The sequence below is a fragment of the Cynocephalus volans genome, chromosome 1 (genome assembly GCF_027409185.1).
Source record: "Cynocephalus volans isolate mCynVol1 chromosome 1, mCynVol1.pri, whole genome shotgun sequence".
NCBI lineage: Eukaryota > Metazoa > Chordata > Mammalia > Dermoptera > Cynocephalidae > Cynocephalus > Cynocephalus volans.
Genome location: NC_084460.1, coordinates 57,477,295 through 57,494,491, shown reverse-complemented (window position 1 = coordinate 57,494,491; position 17,197 = coordinate 57,477,295). Strand labels below are relative to the sequence as shown.

Below are 17,197 nucleotides of genomic sequence, written 5' to 3'. Positions count from 1 at the left end.
CCCAGCTCCTCTTCCTTAGCTGAGGGATCTCACCGGGCTGGGAGTGAGTGGGTTAGGGAGGTACCGTGGTAAGGCTGCCGGCTAGTGAGGAAAGTGAAGCCTGGATACACTGTAGCTTTTATGATTGTGGGAAAATATATACAATGTAAATTTCACCATTTTAACCATTTTTAAGTGTGTAATCTACTGGCATTAAATGCATTCATGTTGTGTGCAACCATCCTGCTGTCCATTTCCAGAACCCTACATCATCCCAAACTGAAACACTGTATCCATAAATAGTTCCTCCCGGTCTGCTCCACCTCCCCTGGGAGCCACCTTTCTGCTGTGATACACTGTCGCTTTTATTATTTATCCTCATTTTCATTGTTACTCTGTGTCCTCAGAACCGAGTGCAGGGCCAGACTCCTGGGTGTTCAGTAAAAGTTGGTTTAACTCAGGATTTCTCAATCTTGGCAGGGTCATTCTCTGTGGTGGGGCCATCCTGGGCACCGTAGGGTGGTGGCAGCATACCTGGCCTGCACCCACTCGATCCAGTAGCGCCTGTCCCCAGTCATGACAACCAGAAATGTCTCCAGACATTATCAGATGTCCTCTGGGGGCAACCCCCCCAACCATTGGAGTTTAACTCAACTAAATCAGATTTTTCTGAGTTGATAGAAAAATCGTTTATTCCCTGCTAGTTGTCAGTACAGAGAGGCTCACAAGACAGTAGTCTCTGTCTGCTCATCACTTTGTTTATAATCTCTCGCCAGCTCCGACTAAAACCTGAAAAGCAGTGGTCCCTGGGGAATACAAGGCTTCATCCAGTGCATTCTGACGTTTGCAGATGGTGGGAGGGTCCTGGTCATCGGTGCAGACGGTCCCAGGACACCTTGTCCATAAGTCACCCAGCAGTGACAACGCTGGAGGCCTTTATGTTATGGGAGTTGATAGCATATTAAGAAATAGCTCCTTAAGCCTGTGGGTTGAATGTTTTAAATGCAGTTGTCGAGCAGAAGGTGTTTTTAGAATCCAACAAGTGATTTCGGCTGTGTACTTTTGTTAGTCTTAAATCCTTTGGGTTACCAAGGCAACTGTGAAGCACTTCTGTTGGATTATTCTGAGCTGCTTAGACACAGGACGTGAGGTGGCCGGCTCGTGCCTAGGACGAATTCTGCCCGAGTTATGGTGGCCGGTTATCCCCCGTGCCTCCGTCCTCTACCTGGCCCTCAGACCGGGATTTGGAAATGTAAATTGTCATCCTCGATGGTGGTCAGCTTGTTTTCATTTAAGATTTGTTACATCTTAGAGAAGAGTATGTTTTATTCTTGTCCCATTTACAGGAGAAAAAGCCCTTTTCTAAAAAAAGAAAAATGGGGCCGGCCCGTGGCTCACTCGGGAGAGTGCGGTGCTAATAATTAAAAAAAGAAAAATGTCAGGCGGTTACTGTGCTCATTTGGAGTGTTCAACACAGTCGCTTGGATGCCTGGCCCCTTGTCAGGGGCTGCCTGCCCTGTCCCCTCTGTGTGTCCCCCCCTTGGCTCATGCTGACCCTGGGCCTTTTAGCTTTTAAGAGCGATTTTCCATGAAAAAGTTGAATCCCATTCTAAGTCAGCAGCTTCCAAGAAACAGTGTCCATTGAAGTTTACTTCCCGAGCATTAAAATGTGCGCATTCGTTGTGTGCAGTTATGTTATGGGGTAACTATCCTCAGCCTCCCCAGACTCCGGTCGACCCCCCTCATCTGAGCGGGAGGCCAGTGAGGTGGCCAAGTTGTTGATGAAGGTCTGATGTGGCAGATTTGTAGCTCCTAGTTCAGAAGCTGGTAAAGGAGCAGCCCAGGTGCGCCAACCAAATGTCCCACACACAACCCTGGAAGGTTCTGCAAGAATAAAGCTCTGTAGCTAGAATAAAGTTTGTGGGTTTTGTGAATGTTTGTACTTCAGTTTGGTAAGGGTGGAACTTGACATATTGGGATTTTTATGACATTTTGGGACCACAGAACAGCTCCAGTTGGGAGACGACGGACGGTCTCTGCAGGCTCCAGCACCATCCGTGCCTTGGAAGCCTCCTTCCTGCTTGGGAAGGGGCGTGGGTGGTGCCATCTCTAAGCGTGGGGGCTCCTCCACAGCTCCCTGGACTGGGCTCAGCCTGCCTTTGCCAGGACCCAAAGTTTCTCTTCCTATGACCTGAGAGCAGCTGTTCTCAGCCCGTAGGAGCTCATCCCTGAGGATGAAGTAGGAGCTGACAGCAGAGAGAGTGGAGGCTGGTGTCACCTCCTGGTGTCCCCTTCCCCCTCTCCACAAAGGTGGGGAAGTGGAACCATCCCCTCCTGGACTGTCTTAGGCATCCTGGATCACATGTGAGCATGAAAGGACTTGTGTGTGGAAGCCGTGACCTTGTGAGGTGTCTGTGGGTTAACTCACGTGGAGTCCTGTGATCTGATTGTGGACAGGAGAATTTAGTCCTCCCCGTAGCCGAGAGAACTCGAAGGTCCCCACACACTCGAGCTCCCTGAGCAGTGTTTGTGGAAGAGGCTGCCTTTTCACGGCTGTCATTCCATGGCTGTCATTCCAAGAGCATGGCAGATTCAATCACCCCTGTTAGAGAAAACCGTTGTGCTTACTATGGCCTTTGTATTTTTTGGGTGGAAGGTTTGAAAGAAAAGACATCAGGTGCTTCTGTCAGTTGTGGGGCTGGACCGGGATCCCTCTCCACACCCTGAGTCAACTGGAATTACCCAGAGTTGGTTCTGATTGGACCACATTGCCATCTGTTAGGGAGGCAGCTGGTGACCTGGACACAGACAGCCACACTCTTCAGAGGAACTATTTTGTTGAGGATGTGGAGAAATAGGGCTCTGAGGCCGGTCCCGTGGCTCACTCGGGTGAGTGTGGTGCTGTTAGCACTGAGGCCGCGGGTTCGGATCCTATATACGGATGGCCGGTGAGCTTCACTGGCTGAAAGTGGTGCGGACGACACTAAGCTGAAGGTTGCTATCCCCTTACCGGTCAAAAAAAAAAAAAAAAGAAATAGGGCTCTGCCTGAGGCAACAGCCGTGGGAAAGTGCGGCATATCTTCATGCCGGTTCAGGAGGGAATAGCACTGTTGATGTGGGAGCCAGACAGGCCAGTCCTGTAGCAGTCTGAGCCCAGGATCCAGGACAGACCTTCTGACATCCCCTGTAAGCAAGAAGCAACTTTTCACCTGGGGTGGGGGACTTGTGCCCGTACTCTTCCGCTTTTGCAGCTCTGACTGACCAGTGCATGACCCGAGGCTGTGCTTCTGGAATTTGCTGCCCTGGATTGAGTTCAGGCATAGACTAGCCTCGTTACCACACAGATGGAAATGTCTTTTGCCATTGGATTTTCTAGAAATTGAATTCATAAATGGTGAGCCCTTGAAGGGCTCTTAAGATACCCAACCCAGCCTTCCCATCCTTCAAGAAGAGGAAACTGAGGTAGGCACTGCCGAGTGGCTTGTGCATTCACTGGGGGCACTTGGTCAACTTGGGGGCATGCCACCGTCATGCCCCACCCAGGAAGGCCCAGCCATCCGCAGCTCCAGCAGCTGGATTTGAGCTTGGCCTGGGGTGATGGACAGGCAGCTGTGTGTGGGGCTGGGCCAGGTTCGAGCGGAAGGAAGGAAGGATGGACAGATGGACATGCTTCCAGGATGCCCAGTGAGCGGAGCAAACCTCATCCCATAGCTCAGCTCAGGACCTAACATGGGGCAAGGAAGGTGATTTCAGTGGAGTGCCAATTGGGTTGCACGACACTTTTTTGTGGCGGGTTATTTTGATAGTTCATTTTTTGCTGGGATGCAGTTTTGTAGATGGTGTGAGCCATCATGGGTGTCCAGGCAAACCTTGTCGGTGGGGGTCCTGAAGGAAGGAGCTCCCTTCTGCTCCAGTGTCACGTGTGCTGGTTCCTTCCCCTGCTATGGCACTGAGTGTCATTGGTGACCATACTGCGTGCGTGCCACTGCTCCTCGTGAGGTTCACAGATGTGCAGCCATCTTTCTGTACCCTGTTGTGATCTGAACTTGAGGGTTTCTGTTCTCCGGAGCAGGGACAGAACCCAGCCCACCTGGTCTGTGTGGCAGCCATGATGAGGCACCCCAAGCCTCGCAGGAAAGGGAGGCTTGGTCAGGTTGGAATTTTCAGTCAGGATGGTGGGTTTTCTCTTTGAATTTTGTATAATTTGTAATAATTCAGATTGAAAAAGTACTTAGAGAACGTAGCTTGTAAACTGACATTTAAATTAGTGGTAATTTTTAAGTGTTCATTTGAAAACTTATGTGCCACCACTTTCTTCTTTTCTTTTTTAATTAGTTAATTAATTATTACTATTATTTTACATTCTAAGGTGTGTTGCAGACCAGTTGAAGAGGAGGAAGAGAGGGAAAGGGGAGGGAGTTAGGGTGCTGGGGGGAGCAAGGTCGAGGCCTGTGGCCCCCTCCTCATTTCTGCAGGGAAGCCCAGGGGGCTTCCGGTGGCAGCTCAGTCATGGAGGGGCTGGATGTGGACGTTGGAGGGGCGTGGCTGAGGCCCTCATGCCCCCGCCCCCCCAACCCAGGGCACTTTCAGCAGCGGCTCGGTGGTCTTCGCTGGGTTGGATGTGGTCATCAGGGTGGGAGTGGGGGGTCCTGGCTGAGGCTCTGGGGGCCCCCCCACCCTGCCACCACTTTTTGCAAATACTTTTTAAATTGAGGTGTAACGTACACAGCACCAAAGTGGAAAAATCTCAACTGCTCAGGTTGTTAAGAGATCATGACTAGTGCCCAGAGCCGCTCACGTCCATCCTGGGGACACCTCCTGGAGGTGACTCCCGCCCTGATGTGGGCCTTTTTTCTGACCCAGGTGCTTTTGCCTGCATCTGAATGTTTAAACCAGTGAGTCTCTGGTGTGTCCCCATTGTGCCTGCTGCTGCTTCCGCGTGAGGTTCCGTGGGGCGAACGCACCCTTCCTTCCTCGTCCTGATGTGCATGGTTTGGGCCGCTATGACTAGTGCTGCTCGGACCCGCCATGCCTGTCTTTTGGTGCTTCTGGGTGTGTCTATTCTTGGCAGACACCTCAAGATGTTTCTAGGTCACAATGTGTATTAGTTTCTACATCTGCCATAACAAACCACAGCAGACTTCGTGGCTTAGAGCAACACAGGTTTTTATCTTACAGTTCTCAGAAATCCAGAAAGGGCTGGCAGGCTGCACCGCTTCTGGAGGCTCTGGGGGCATCGTTTCCTTGCCTTTTCCAGCGTCTAGGGGCCACTGCGTCCCTCGGCTCGTGGTCCTGTGTTGTTCTTGCTCCTCTTTCCAGGCCCCTCCTCCTTCCACCTACAAAGGCCCTTGTGATTCTGTTTAGGGCCCACCCAAATAACCCAGGACAGTCTCCCAGTCTCAAGATCCTTGACTTAATCACATCCACAGGGTCCCTTTTTCCATGTTCGGTGACATATTCACAGGCTTGGGGATGAGGGTGTGGGCATCTCCAGGGGTGACATCAGCAGCTTACCACGTGGGGTGTGCATGTAATAAGAGGTCTTTTTTGGTGAAAATTAGCATTTCTCTTTTCTATTTTTGAGGAATAATATACCTACAATAAACTGCACAGATTTCAAATGTACACTTTGAAATAGTTTTTTGTTTCTACTGCTAACATTGTTTTGGGAAAATACTCTTAGAGAAAAGTTGAAAAAAATGAAACAGTGAACGTGCCTGCTGCCTCGATTCTGCAGTTGTTAACATTTTGTTATATTTGTTTTATTACATATTTATCCATCTAATCACCCAAGAACCCATCTTACTTTTCAATATATTTCAGAGTAAGTGGTAGATGTCAGTATACTTTATCCTAAAACTTCATTCAGCAGGTGTATCATTCATTAGAGTTCAATGTGTTTACATATTAGGTGCAATTTACATACTAAGAAGTGCACCGATCTCAAGTGTAGCTTTTGGTGAGTTTTGGTGAATGAGCACACCTAAACCCCACCAAGGTCAGGACGTTCTCTCGGGAAGCCACTCAGGCCTCCAGCCAGTTGCCACCCTCCCACCCCCCATGACCCCAACCTTACTTTTTCCGTCATAGATTGATTTTGCCGTTCAGCACGTCATCCAAGTGAAGTCGCACCGCATGCCCTCTTTTGCATGAGGTTTCTCTCGTGCAGCGGCATGTCTGTGGCTGATGGGTGCTGCTGCAGCTACCTGTAGCCTGTGCCTTTTTCACTCTTGCGTAGTATTCCAGTCTTGCGTCAATAGGCATCCAGGTTGTTTTTGCTATTATGGATAAAGCTCCTGTGAACATGTGGCAAGCCTGTCTCATGGATGCATGTTTTCATCTCTTTTAGTAGATACTAGGAGTGGAGAGGTTGGGTCCTAGGGAAGGGGTGTGTGAGATTTATAGGAAACTTTTCCAGGGGGTTGCACCATCCTGCTCCCCAGCTGAGAATGGGAGTGGTCTTGTGTGTTGCCTTTTACATTTTAACCACTCTTGTGGCGTTTGATGAGCTTTGACAAAAACATGCACCCCTGTGATCGAGATAGAGACCATTTCCATCACCTGCAGTTCCCTGTGCCAGAGACAGTCACTCCCAGTCCACGTCACCAGTGGGTGCACTCTTGCATCTGGCTCATTTTATTCAACCTTTTTTTCTTTTTCTACTTTGAGATATGGAGCTTCACACGCAGGTGTGCTTTATGCAGCTTCCCCAGTGGTAACGCCCTGCAAATTATGGTCCATGTCACAACCAAGATACTGAGATCGATACAGTCTGCTGACCTTATTCAGATTTCTCCACTGTTATTTGTTTGTGATCAATTTTATGCATTTTTATCACCTGTGCAGATTTGTTTAGCCATTATCTCAGCCAAGGTACTGACCAGCTCCGTCCCCACGAGGACCCCCAGGTGGACTCCCCCATCCTTAACCTCCTCCTATCTGTCCTCCATATCTGTAACTCCCAACATGTTTTCGAGGTCCAGGCATGTTATTGCACGCATCAGTAAATCGTTCTTTTTACTGCTGGGTCATATTCTTGTGTTGGGCTGAGACACAACTTGCTTGTTTATTCACCTGTTGATGGGCATTTGGGATGTTTCCAGTTTGGGGCTGTTAGGAATGAGGCTGCTGTGAACACTGCTGTGCAAGTCTGTGGGGGGGGGCATATTTCAATTCCTCTTAGGTAAATATTTGGGAGTGGGATTGCTGGGTCATGGGGTGGGGCACACTTCACTTTACAAGGAACTGCCTGGTGGTCTTCCTAAGTGGGTGTGTGATGACACTGGCGGTGTGTGTGGCGCACGTGCTCCACGTCCTCGCCAGTGCCTGCTGTTCCTCTTTTAAGTTTCACCCATTCTGGATGGTGCAGAGGGCACCTCTTTTTGGATTTTGATTGGCATTTATTTGGTGAGGGGTGTTGCGGTCCTTCTCGCGTGTGCTAGCTGCTCGTCTGTTCGCACCTGTTAGCCATGTTTTAATTGGGTGTAATCGTTTCAGTTTATGGTGCTGAGCGTCTTTTCATGTGCCTGCTCACCGTCCACCCCCTTCTTTGGGAAGCATCTATTCAAATCTTTGGCTCACTTTTTACTACTGAATTGTGAGAATTCTTTATATATTCCGGTTACAAATCCTTCTTCAGGTATATGTCTTGCAAATATTTTCTCTGTCTTTGGCTCATTTTTCATTTCACAGTGTCTTTTGAGGAGCATATATTTAAAATTTTGGTGATGTTCAATTTGTCAACTTTTTTCTCTTTTATTGTTCATGCTTTTGGGGTCCTGGCTAAGAAATCTTGGCTGAAGGTTACAAAGAATTTCTTCTCTGCTTTTTTCCTAGAGCTTTTATAGATTTCCATGTAACATGCAGATCTATGATTCAAGGTGGGTTTTGTATGTGGTGTGAGGTTGGATTGAGGTTCACTTTTTTTTTTTTGGCGGCTGGCCAGAACGGGGATCCGAACCCTTGACCTTGGTGTTATAACACTTCACTCTCATCAAGCGGGCTGGCAGGTCAGGTTCACTCTTTGCATTTGGTTGTCCAGTTGATCCATCACCACTTGCCAAAAAACCTGTGTTTCACCCATTGAATTACCTGGCTAACTAACTAACTATATGCATGCATACTCAAAACGAAAGAGAATCTCTTATCTGATGAGAAAACCCTTTGAAAGCTATAGTAAATGAGGAAACTTGATTTTAGCTTGGATAAGGAAACATGACACTTTAGAAATAAAGAATAAATTTTAACCACTTATACAGCAAGAAGGTAAAATTTTAGACAAAATACATCTGTAAGCATTTTTCTACATAATTATGTTTCTTAAGCCTTATTTTGCATGGGTCCTGAGGTGTAGTGAAAGGTGGTGCATAAATAGCTTATAAAATTTAGGATGAGGTGTGGCATGAGCTGTGGCCACGGGAGAGGCACAGAGTCTGTGGGCGAACACTGCGTCCAGAGTTCTCCCAGTCTCTACTCGTCGGGAGTGCTCCAGAGGTTTTGTTGTGCTAGTGTTTGTACCCGGACGGCCTGTTGGGTGTGTGAGCCCGTGGACTCTGCAGAAATGCTCTCAAACGCACTGCAGGCATTTTTGATAATTGTAGAGTGAAGATTTTGAGAGATCCTATAATCTGAATGCCTGCTTTAGACCAGGCTGTCTCCCCCATCCCCACACACCCTGGTTCCCTCCTGCTTTTCTGTCCCCCGCTTGGTGACAGCTGAGTGGTCTCAGCTCCTCCAGCCCACAAGTCTCTCTCTCAGCTTTAACGTTGCCTTTCCTGTTCCATAATTTATTTATACCTCACTTTGCAACCAACACGGCATGATCTAGTTTAATCTTTTAAAATTCTGCTTACTTTAATTATATCTTTTCAGCCAAAGATTTTAAGGGAGATAGATTTTCAAAATGTTAGAATGTATCACTTAGAAGAAGAGGGAAAGAGCATACGTTTCTACTCTAGAATCAATCTTTATATTTAACGTTTAGCCCTTTACAGTTAGGTTTCGATATTTTTAATCCTGTTTACTTAGTTTATTTAAAAAGTCTGTATCAGCAGGTGACTTCGGTGCCTGTTTCCATTGCTGTGGACAGTGGTGTGTGGTCATTTCTGGCTGTCACAAGCATGTGTGAAATGCCCCAGATTCCACAGTGGGAGCCCCTCAGGAGCACGGCCTTCCTGTCTTATTGCAAACAGTCTCATTTTCTCTTCTGTCCAGAGGAGGGTGTCTGCTCTCACCCGCCTGCAGCATCCCCTCTTGAGCATGGCTGGAATGACGCTTTCTTATGGGGGGACCCCATCTGCCCTGCTGTGGGCATGGCCCCAGGGAGCCTGGAGAGGAAGCCAGAGGGCATGGGGGTCCCTCCCTAATCTCCTAGGGCAAGAAGACCCTCACAAAAGCAGAAAAACATGGCTAGAGCAACATCAGGGAGCAAAAGAAGAGCCAGGCACAGGGACCCCAGCAGGGGTGTCCTGGGGTACCCTGGGGAGGTCAGGGGCGTTCAGAGGCCAGGCTTACATGTTCTTGGGATCCCCAGAACTGCCCGGCAGGAGCCTTCCTGTCAAGCTGTGACAACTGTGGTTCATATACTTAGAAATTCAAAATGGCACAACGGGGTGCCTTCTCCCTCAAAGGTAAGATGAGCAGAAACACTGAACCTGTGTTTGGCTGTTTTGCTTTTTAGGTGAGAAGCTGTCTAAGGCCCCTGACTTCAGAGTAACCTCAAGGTTCTCTGGGCAGAGAGGCCTGGCGTGAGGGCTTCTCCTTCACTCCCTTCTGCTCAACGATTCATTCAAAAACTGTTTGCGAGGACCTCACCATGATCCAGGCACTTGGGATGCACAGTGATGCCTCCACCGAACCCTGGAAAAACTCGGCAAAGAGCTGTCCCCACCCTGGGGGAGGGATGACACTGAACACAGATGGTGTGGCCTGTCAGGAGCAGAGGGGGAGTGGGGCCAGGAGGGCCAAGCACTGCCAGACGTGCCTGGGGTCCCAGAGAGGGCGGCGTGTGTGTGGGAGTGTGTGTGCGCGCGAGTGTGTGCAGTGGTTCAGGACAGAGAGAACATTCTAAACTACCAACGTATCTGGGAGTTTTGGAACCCAACCCATTTTTGCGACATGGGCCTACACATTTGGCATGTGGATGAGCATTTTGTAAATGATGTTACGCTGGGTCCTGTGAGATGCTCACTGGACCCGGGCCAGCCCTGCTGGCGGCAGGTGGCCTGCATTAGGCACTTGACCTCCTCAATGTGGTGTTTATTCCAGAACCTTCCTTTACAGAGAGAGCTGAGCATGGGGGTTGGGGTGTCTCTGAGACTGTCCCCACCCAGGACCACCTGCCACTGTCAGTGGGGCTCGGTCATGCTTAGTCATGCTGCCGGTGATGTTTGTGTGGAGGAAGTGGCCGTGTGGAGGGAGACAGCAGGCGGAGCTGCTGGAAGGATCAGTGAGGTCTTGGAGCCACCAGCAATGTCCTCACAAAACCGACTTCACACCCCATTTGCCACTCAGTTTGTTATATTTTTTAGCATCATCACTAAAGTTTTCTTCCTAAGTCACCAAGTCTAAGTCTGTTCAGAGCCAAAACATGGGCAGGTGAGTGAGGCTTTCAGTCTCTTCGCTGGGCAGCATGGCTCAGCTCCGGCAGCTTCGTGAAGTTTTCTGTGTGCCAGGGTCAGCTCTGAAGGCTCACACAGGTGGCCCTTGGGGCCTCCACACTCCAGAAATGTTGTACTTCCATTGGAGCTGTTTTCTGGGGAGAGTGGGGTCCGGTGTTTGTCACGCTGGCTGAATGAAGCAGGGCTGGAGACAACATTCTGGGAGCTGCAGAGCTGAGTTCTCCTCGTGGCTCCCAGGCCTGTGAGGACAGCACCCGCCTCAGGCTTGGTCCTTGAGGAGGGCTGGATCCTGCAGTGGACACCTGCCACCTGGGATCTGCTTGGAGTTAGGTTCTTCGCTTTAACCTCTAAATGTTAAGTTGTTTAAAAACAGCTGTTGTTACTACTGGTTGATAGAATTGCTGTATCTGCTACATGCCTCCTTGAATATTTTGAATGGTTTTAGCTTTTCCATAACAACAGTAAAAGCACATTCTGTGATCTTACACAACGTCAAACTCTACACGTGGATTAGTTGTAATGTAAATATTGTAATGTAAAAATCAGCTGCCTATTCTGTTTGTGGAATTTCATTTTTGTCATAACGGTTCTTCAGTCTCTCTTTCTGAACTCCAGCCGTGGTCTAGTGAAGCCTCACTGTGAGCTTGCAGCAGCCAGGCCTGCCTTCACTGTGCCTGTCTGTGAAGGGCCCTTCCCACGGGGCCTGGGCTCTGTCTGTGTCCTAGCCAGGGCAGGGTGGAGCTGGGGACAGCCTCAGCCTCAGACACATGCCCACCTGGGCACTGTGTTCCTTCCCTTCCTTGTTGGAAGGGTAATAAATTCCCCAAAGACTAGCCATCATAGTCTGTTTGGGATGCTATAACAAAGTCGCTTAGACTGGGTATTTTATAAACAGACATTTCTTGTTCACAGTTCTGGAGGGTGGGAAGCCCAAGATCAGGACGCCGGTGGGGCTGGTGTCTGTTGAGGGCTGCTCTCTGCTTCACTTGGCAGAGGAGATGGAGGGCCAGGCAGCTCTCCGAAGCCTCTTTTGTAAGGGCACTTCAGCCATCCCTCAGTATCTGTGGGGAATCGGATCCAGGAATTCCTGAGGACACCAAAATCCAGGGATGAGAGCTGGCCAGTTAGTTCAGGTGGCTAGAGCACAGCCTTATAACAAAACCCATGGAGGCTCAGTGCCTGATATGATATGATGCAGCATTCGCATATAACCTATGTACATCTTCCTGTATACTTTAAATCATCTCCAGATTACTTATGATACCTAATACAGTGTAAGTGTGATGTAGGTAGTTGTTACACTGTACTATCTAGGGAATAATGACAGGAAAAAATAGTCTGTACATGTTCAATACAGATGCAGTTTTTTTCAGGATATTTTTGGTTTGTGGTTGGCTGAATCCACAGATGCAGAACCCACAGATGTGAAGGGCTGATTCGAATCCTCTTCCCAAGGACGTCCCCTCATAACTTAATCACTTCTCCAAGTGCCCCACCTCTCAGTACCACACAGTGGGGTGTGGTTTTACGTGCCACTCACCACCCTGGTAGGGCCTAAGGCCTGAGCCATAGGATGTCCTCTGCTGTTCGCTCCACTCTATGGACAGGTTCACATACCACCTGTCATTTTGTGAGTGTCCTGTCCCTTCTGTTTCTAAAAATAAATCCTATCAGAAATCCTATGCTGGTTTTGTTATCATGGATGGGGCTTTTGCTGCCTCTTTTGAAAGGACGGAAGAAACCTTATCCATGAGAGTGGGGAGCCGCCGCTTCACCCCAAACCTGCAGACATTGCTGCTGTCTCCTGAGCGCTCGCTGGCAGGGCTTAGGAACACCTGCCCAGGGTGGTGGTGGCTCTCAGGACTGTTCAGCTTGTTTCCTTGTTTCCTTCTTTATTTCTCTAAAGATTTCTTAATAATGGTTTTAACCTTATAATAAATTAGATAGACTAATAAATTTGTGATGTGTTTGATTAATTTAGGGCTGGGGAACATGGATCACTCTTGTTTCATTGCAGAGGGAGCACAGAATCTTGGGGACACTTCTATCCATTTTATCACAAAACTCTGCTCTGGGCTTTAAGTCACACCACTGAAACTCACCGGAGTTTGCTCAAGTGCCAATTCTTTGAATGTATTAAAGTTACAGATTTGTTGAAGGTGGTTGTGACAATTTTACTGGCATGTTTGGTTTTGGTTTTCAATAATAATGGTAACTTTTCTGAATCTTAAATATTCATTTGGGAATTTTTCAGTTAAGGAGATTTTAAAAATCCCTTTAATGTCACCCTACACATGGTGGACCTTCTGGCACTCAGCCTGTTTTGTCTCAGGGCGGTTGGCCAATGTGTTTTGCAATCCTCTTCATGATTTCGTCTTTTTGGCTAGTGCTAGCGGCTTTGGGTGCAGACCGCGGGCGGCGTGGCGCTCCTGCCTGGGCGCCTTCGTCACCACCTACAGCAGATCCATCTCCCCTGGACGCTCAATCCATAGATCCCAGCTGATTTCTGTTTTTGATTTCTTCAATATGCTTTTTAACTTAAATTGTTAATGTAATTTAAATTAAAAATTTGGTTTTAAAATCCAATGCTTTTTAGTTTTAAGCCTGTTATGGACTGAATGTTTGTGTTTCCCCAAATACATATGTTTACACCCTAATCCCCAGTGTAGCCCCCTGCATTTGGAGAGGGGCCTTTAAGGAGGTAATTAAGGTTAAATGAGGTCACAAGGGTGGGACCCTGATCCGACAGGACTGGTGTCCTCATAAGAAGAGATGTCAGGGCTGTCTTTCTCTGCTCGTGCACACCGAGAAAAGGCCGTGTGAGCTCACTCCAGAAGGTGGTGTCTGTGAGCCAGGGCACCAGATCTGCTGGCACCTTGATCTTGGACTTTCCAGTCTCCAGAAGTATGAGAAATAAACTTGTGTTGTTTAAGCTGCCTGTCTGTGGCATTGTTACGACAGTCTGAGCAGACTAAGACAGAGCCGTAATTTAAGTTTTGATTTAATCTGTATAGTTAATTGCTAGAAATGCAAAATAAATACGGATATACTATTGAGAAATTGGCAGAAAAATATAAAAAGGCATATAGTTTGAAAAAACAGGAAATATCCTTCAGAAGCCTCCAAAAGAAGTCAGAAGTAGCCACAACAATCCTGGCAAGCCTGAAGGCGTATCACAAAGCGGTTGGGTTTCAGTTAATTTCTGTGTGCAGCCAGCCGACTCCCAGGCTGGATGTCGAGTGGCCCCAGGACACGTGCAGGTCATGCCTGTCCTGCGTGGCAGGGGTGGGGATACCCAGTTTCTTCCCCAGCCTCTTTCTTATGGCCTCACAGGTCCCCTTACCTTCCTGTGCGCAACTCTGGTGCCCCCTCCCCTCATGGTTTAGTCTCAGGAATGTGCAGCCCCAAGGCCCCCAGCTTTCCTGCCTGCGCTGTCCAGGGCTTGGGTTGGCTGTGCCTGGCTCTGCACCGATGGCCCCCCACCTCGGAGCCCACCCAACACCTGCCCAAGGGCCCTTAGAAGTCGTCCCCCCGGTGTCCCCTCTTGGGCTCTTGGGCATCTCTCTCTTGGTACTCACCATGCACTTTGTGGGGGGCCTGGGGCAGGCGTTGCCCTCCATCCTCGTCTTCACTGAGCTGCGTCCCCTGGGTGATGGCCACACTTTGGCTCCAGACCTGCGAGGGAGGAGGCAGCCCATCTCCCACGCCCTGCACCTATGCTGAGACCCACCTGCGTGGAGCCTTGAATGGTACCCACCCCGCAGTCTGGATGCCGCATGTGGCTGTTTCTCGGCCCGACTCCGGTCTGGCTCGGTGCTTTCACAATGGAAGAGCGGCCCAGGCCACCTTCCAGGATGCTCCGTGTTCAGGCTAGTGCAGTCTTCTCCCCCATGGTGGCAAATCATTTCTGGGGTTTGGTTCAGGAGAGGAGTCCTGGCAGGATGGAACTGTGTCGGGGGAGTGGCATCAGGCATTTGCAGCCTCGAGGGACTAGAGTGTCTGAAGGGTCTGAAAGCTTCCACTGTGATCCAGGGTCCCCGCATCCAGAGGTTGTGCAACCTTTGCCCAGACCCCCAGTTGTCTCTTGCCAGGGTGGTAGTTCTAAAGTGCATCATGCCCAAAGAAGTCAGAGCACCGCTAACTCCTCCTCTGCAAGGCCATTCAGAATTTTTCTCCTGGTTTTTAATGTCCCCAGATCATAATTTCAATTCACAGAGGCCTGCTGTGGAGCTGAGACCAGTTTCGGGCACGATTTTTGAGGACATTTTATAACATCACATCGAAGGCCCAGGGGCTGGCTGTCTCCACCTTCTCACGTAGGATTGAAGCCTGAGCTGCTGTCCTTGCCTGGGCTGGCTCCACCTCCTCCCTCTGACAGGCTCTGTCACCCTCGTGGGACCAGCCCAGCTTCCTCCTGCACCCTCTGCCTTCCCCAGCACCCCCTTTTCTAGGATGACCAGCGCACAGCCTGCGCACGGCTCCGTCCCTGGTCAGCCACACACTGGCGGGCGAGTCCCCAATGTTTCTGTTTTGCTCCTCGAGTTTCCCCACGCTCAGGGCCACCATCACAGGGCAGCAGCTCTCCCTTTCTGCGCCTGGGTCTGCAGGCGTCAGCACATGCCGGGGTGTTTTTTTTTTTTTTTTTTTTGTCTTTTTCGTGACCGGCACTCAGCCAGTGAGTGCACTGGCCATTCCCATATAGGATCCGAACCCGCGGCGGGAGCGTCGCCGCGCTCCCAGCGCAGCACTCTCCCGAGTGCGCCACGGGCTCGGCCCAGCCGGGGTGTTTTTGTTCCCCGTGTGTCTCCCTGGCTTCTCATTCAAGCCTTGGCCCACCCCAGCATGACCCTGGACACTCAATAGTAGTTATAACGATTCAAGGTCATTGCCTCTGTTTTCTTAAGTAAGTTTTTTTTTTTTTGTCGTTTTTTTTTCGTGACCGGCACTCAGCCAGTGAGTGCACCGGTCAGTCCCATATAGGATCCGAACCCGCGGCGGGAGCGTCGCCGCGCTCCCAGCGCAGCACCCTACCAAGTGCGCCACGGGCTCGGCCCTTTTTTTTTTTTTTTAAAGATGACCGGTAAGGGGATCTTAACCCTTGACTTGGTGTTGTCAGCACCACACTCACCCAGTGAGCGAACCAGCCATCCCTATATGGGATCCGAACCCGGGGCCTTGGTGTTATCAGCACCACACTCTCCCGAGTGAGCCACGGGCCGGCCCCTTAAGTAAGTTTTATTGAAAGATAATTCACATGTTCAAAATGTACAATCCAGAGGTTTTTTAGTATTATTCAGAGTTGTGCAGCTGTCACTACAGTCAGTTTTAAAACGTTTTCATCACATCAAAAGGAAACCCTGCGCCCTCAGCTATCACCCCCGAGACCCACTCTCTCCCCTCTCACTGGCAGCCACTAGTCTACTCTGTCTCTGTGGATTTGCCTGTTCTGGACATTTAGTGGAAACGGAATGACATGACATGTGGTCTTCTGTGTCTGGCTTCTTTCGCTGGGCATGTTTTCAAGGTTCGTCTTTGGGGCAGCAGGTGTCATTGCTTCATTTCCGTACATAGCTGAACGATAACCGCATTTTGTGTGTCCATTCGTTGCTAGATGGATGTTTGGGTTCCACTTCTTAACTGTTGTGATGATGTGGCTATGAACATTCATATGTAGACTTTTGGGCGGATGTCTGTTTTCATTTCCCTTGGGTACATTCCTGCGAGTGGAATTGCCAGGCCGTCTGGTAACTGCACCTGACCTTTTGAGGAATGGCCACACTCTTCTGCAGCAGCTGTACCATTTTACACTCTTGCCGGCAGCTACGAGGGTTTTAATTTTCTCACATTCTTGCCGACATTGTTACCCTCTGACTTTTGGGTTCGAACTGTCCTAGGGGGTGTGACACGGTGTCTTGCTGTGGTTTGATATGCATTGCCCGAGGACTGATGACGCTGAGCATCTCTTCACGCGCTTGTTGGCTGTCTCTACATCTTCTTTGGACAAATGTCTAGCCGGATCTTTTGCCCATTTTTTTTTTTTTTTAAAGATGACCGGTGAGGGGATCTTAACCCTTGACTTGGTGTTGTCAGCACCACGCTCTCCCAAGTGAGCCACGGGCCGGCCCTCTTTTGCCCAGTTTTAAATTGGGTAGTTGGTGTCTTCACTGTGGAGTTGTAGGGTTCCTGTGTAGTCTGGGTGGGGTTCCTGATCAGATATATGACTGGCAAGTATTTTCTTCGATTCTGTGGGTTGTCTTCTCACTTTCTTGATAGTGTCCTTTGAAGCATAGATGTTTTTAATTTTGATAATGTCCCATTTCTCTATTTTGTTGTGCTTTTGGTGTCATATCTAAGAACCCCCTGCCACTTCTGAGATCATGATTTCCTTATAAACGTTTTATGGTTTTAGCTCTAATGTTTAGGTCGGTAACTGATCCATTTTGAGTGCCTCCTCTTCTCTGAGAAACGGAAACACCGTGGCCCCTCATGTCCTCAGCCCTGGAGCAGAACCTGGCACCAGGGCTTTTGTCCCTCATCCAGGGTGGGTGACCCCCGCCCCCATTGTTCTGAGTTGGGCTCCCACCTGAGACCTTGCTGTG

General features: G+C 49.3%; 1 protein-coding gene across 4 annotated transcripts in view; it reads left to right on the top strand.

The window, feature by feature from the left end:
- ZBTB46 (zinc finger and BTB domain containing 46) overlaps positions 1-17,197 on the top strand; it is a 72,306-nt gene that overhangs the window by 27,652 nt on the left and 27,457 nt on the right. The gene's annotated exons all lie outside the window — the stretch shown is intronic.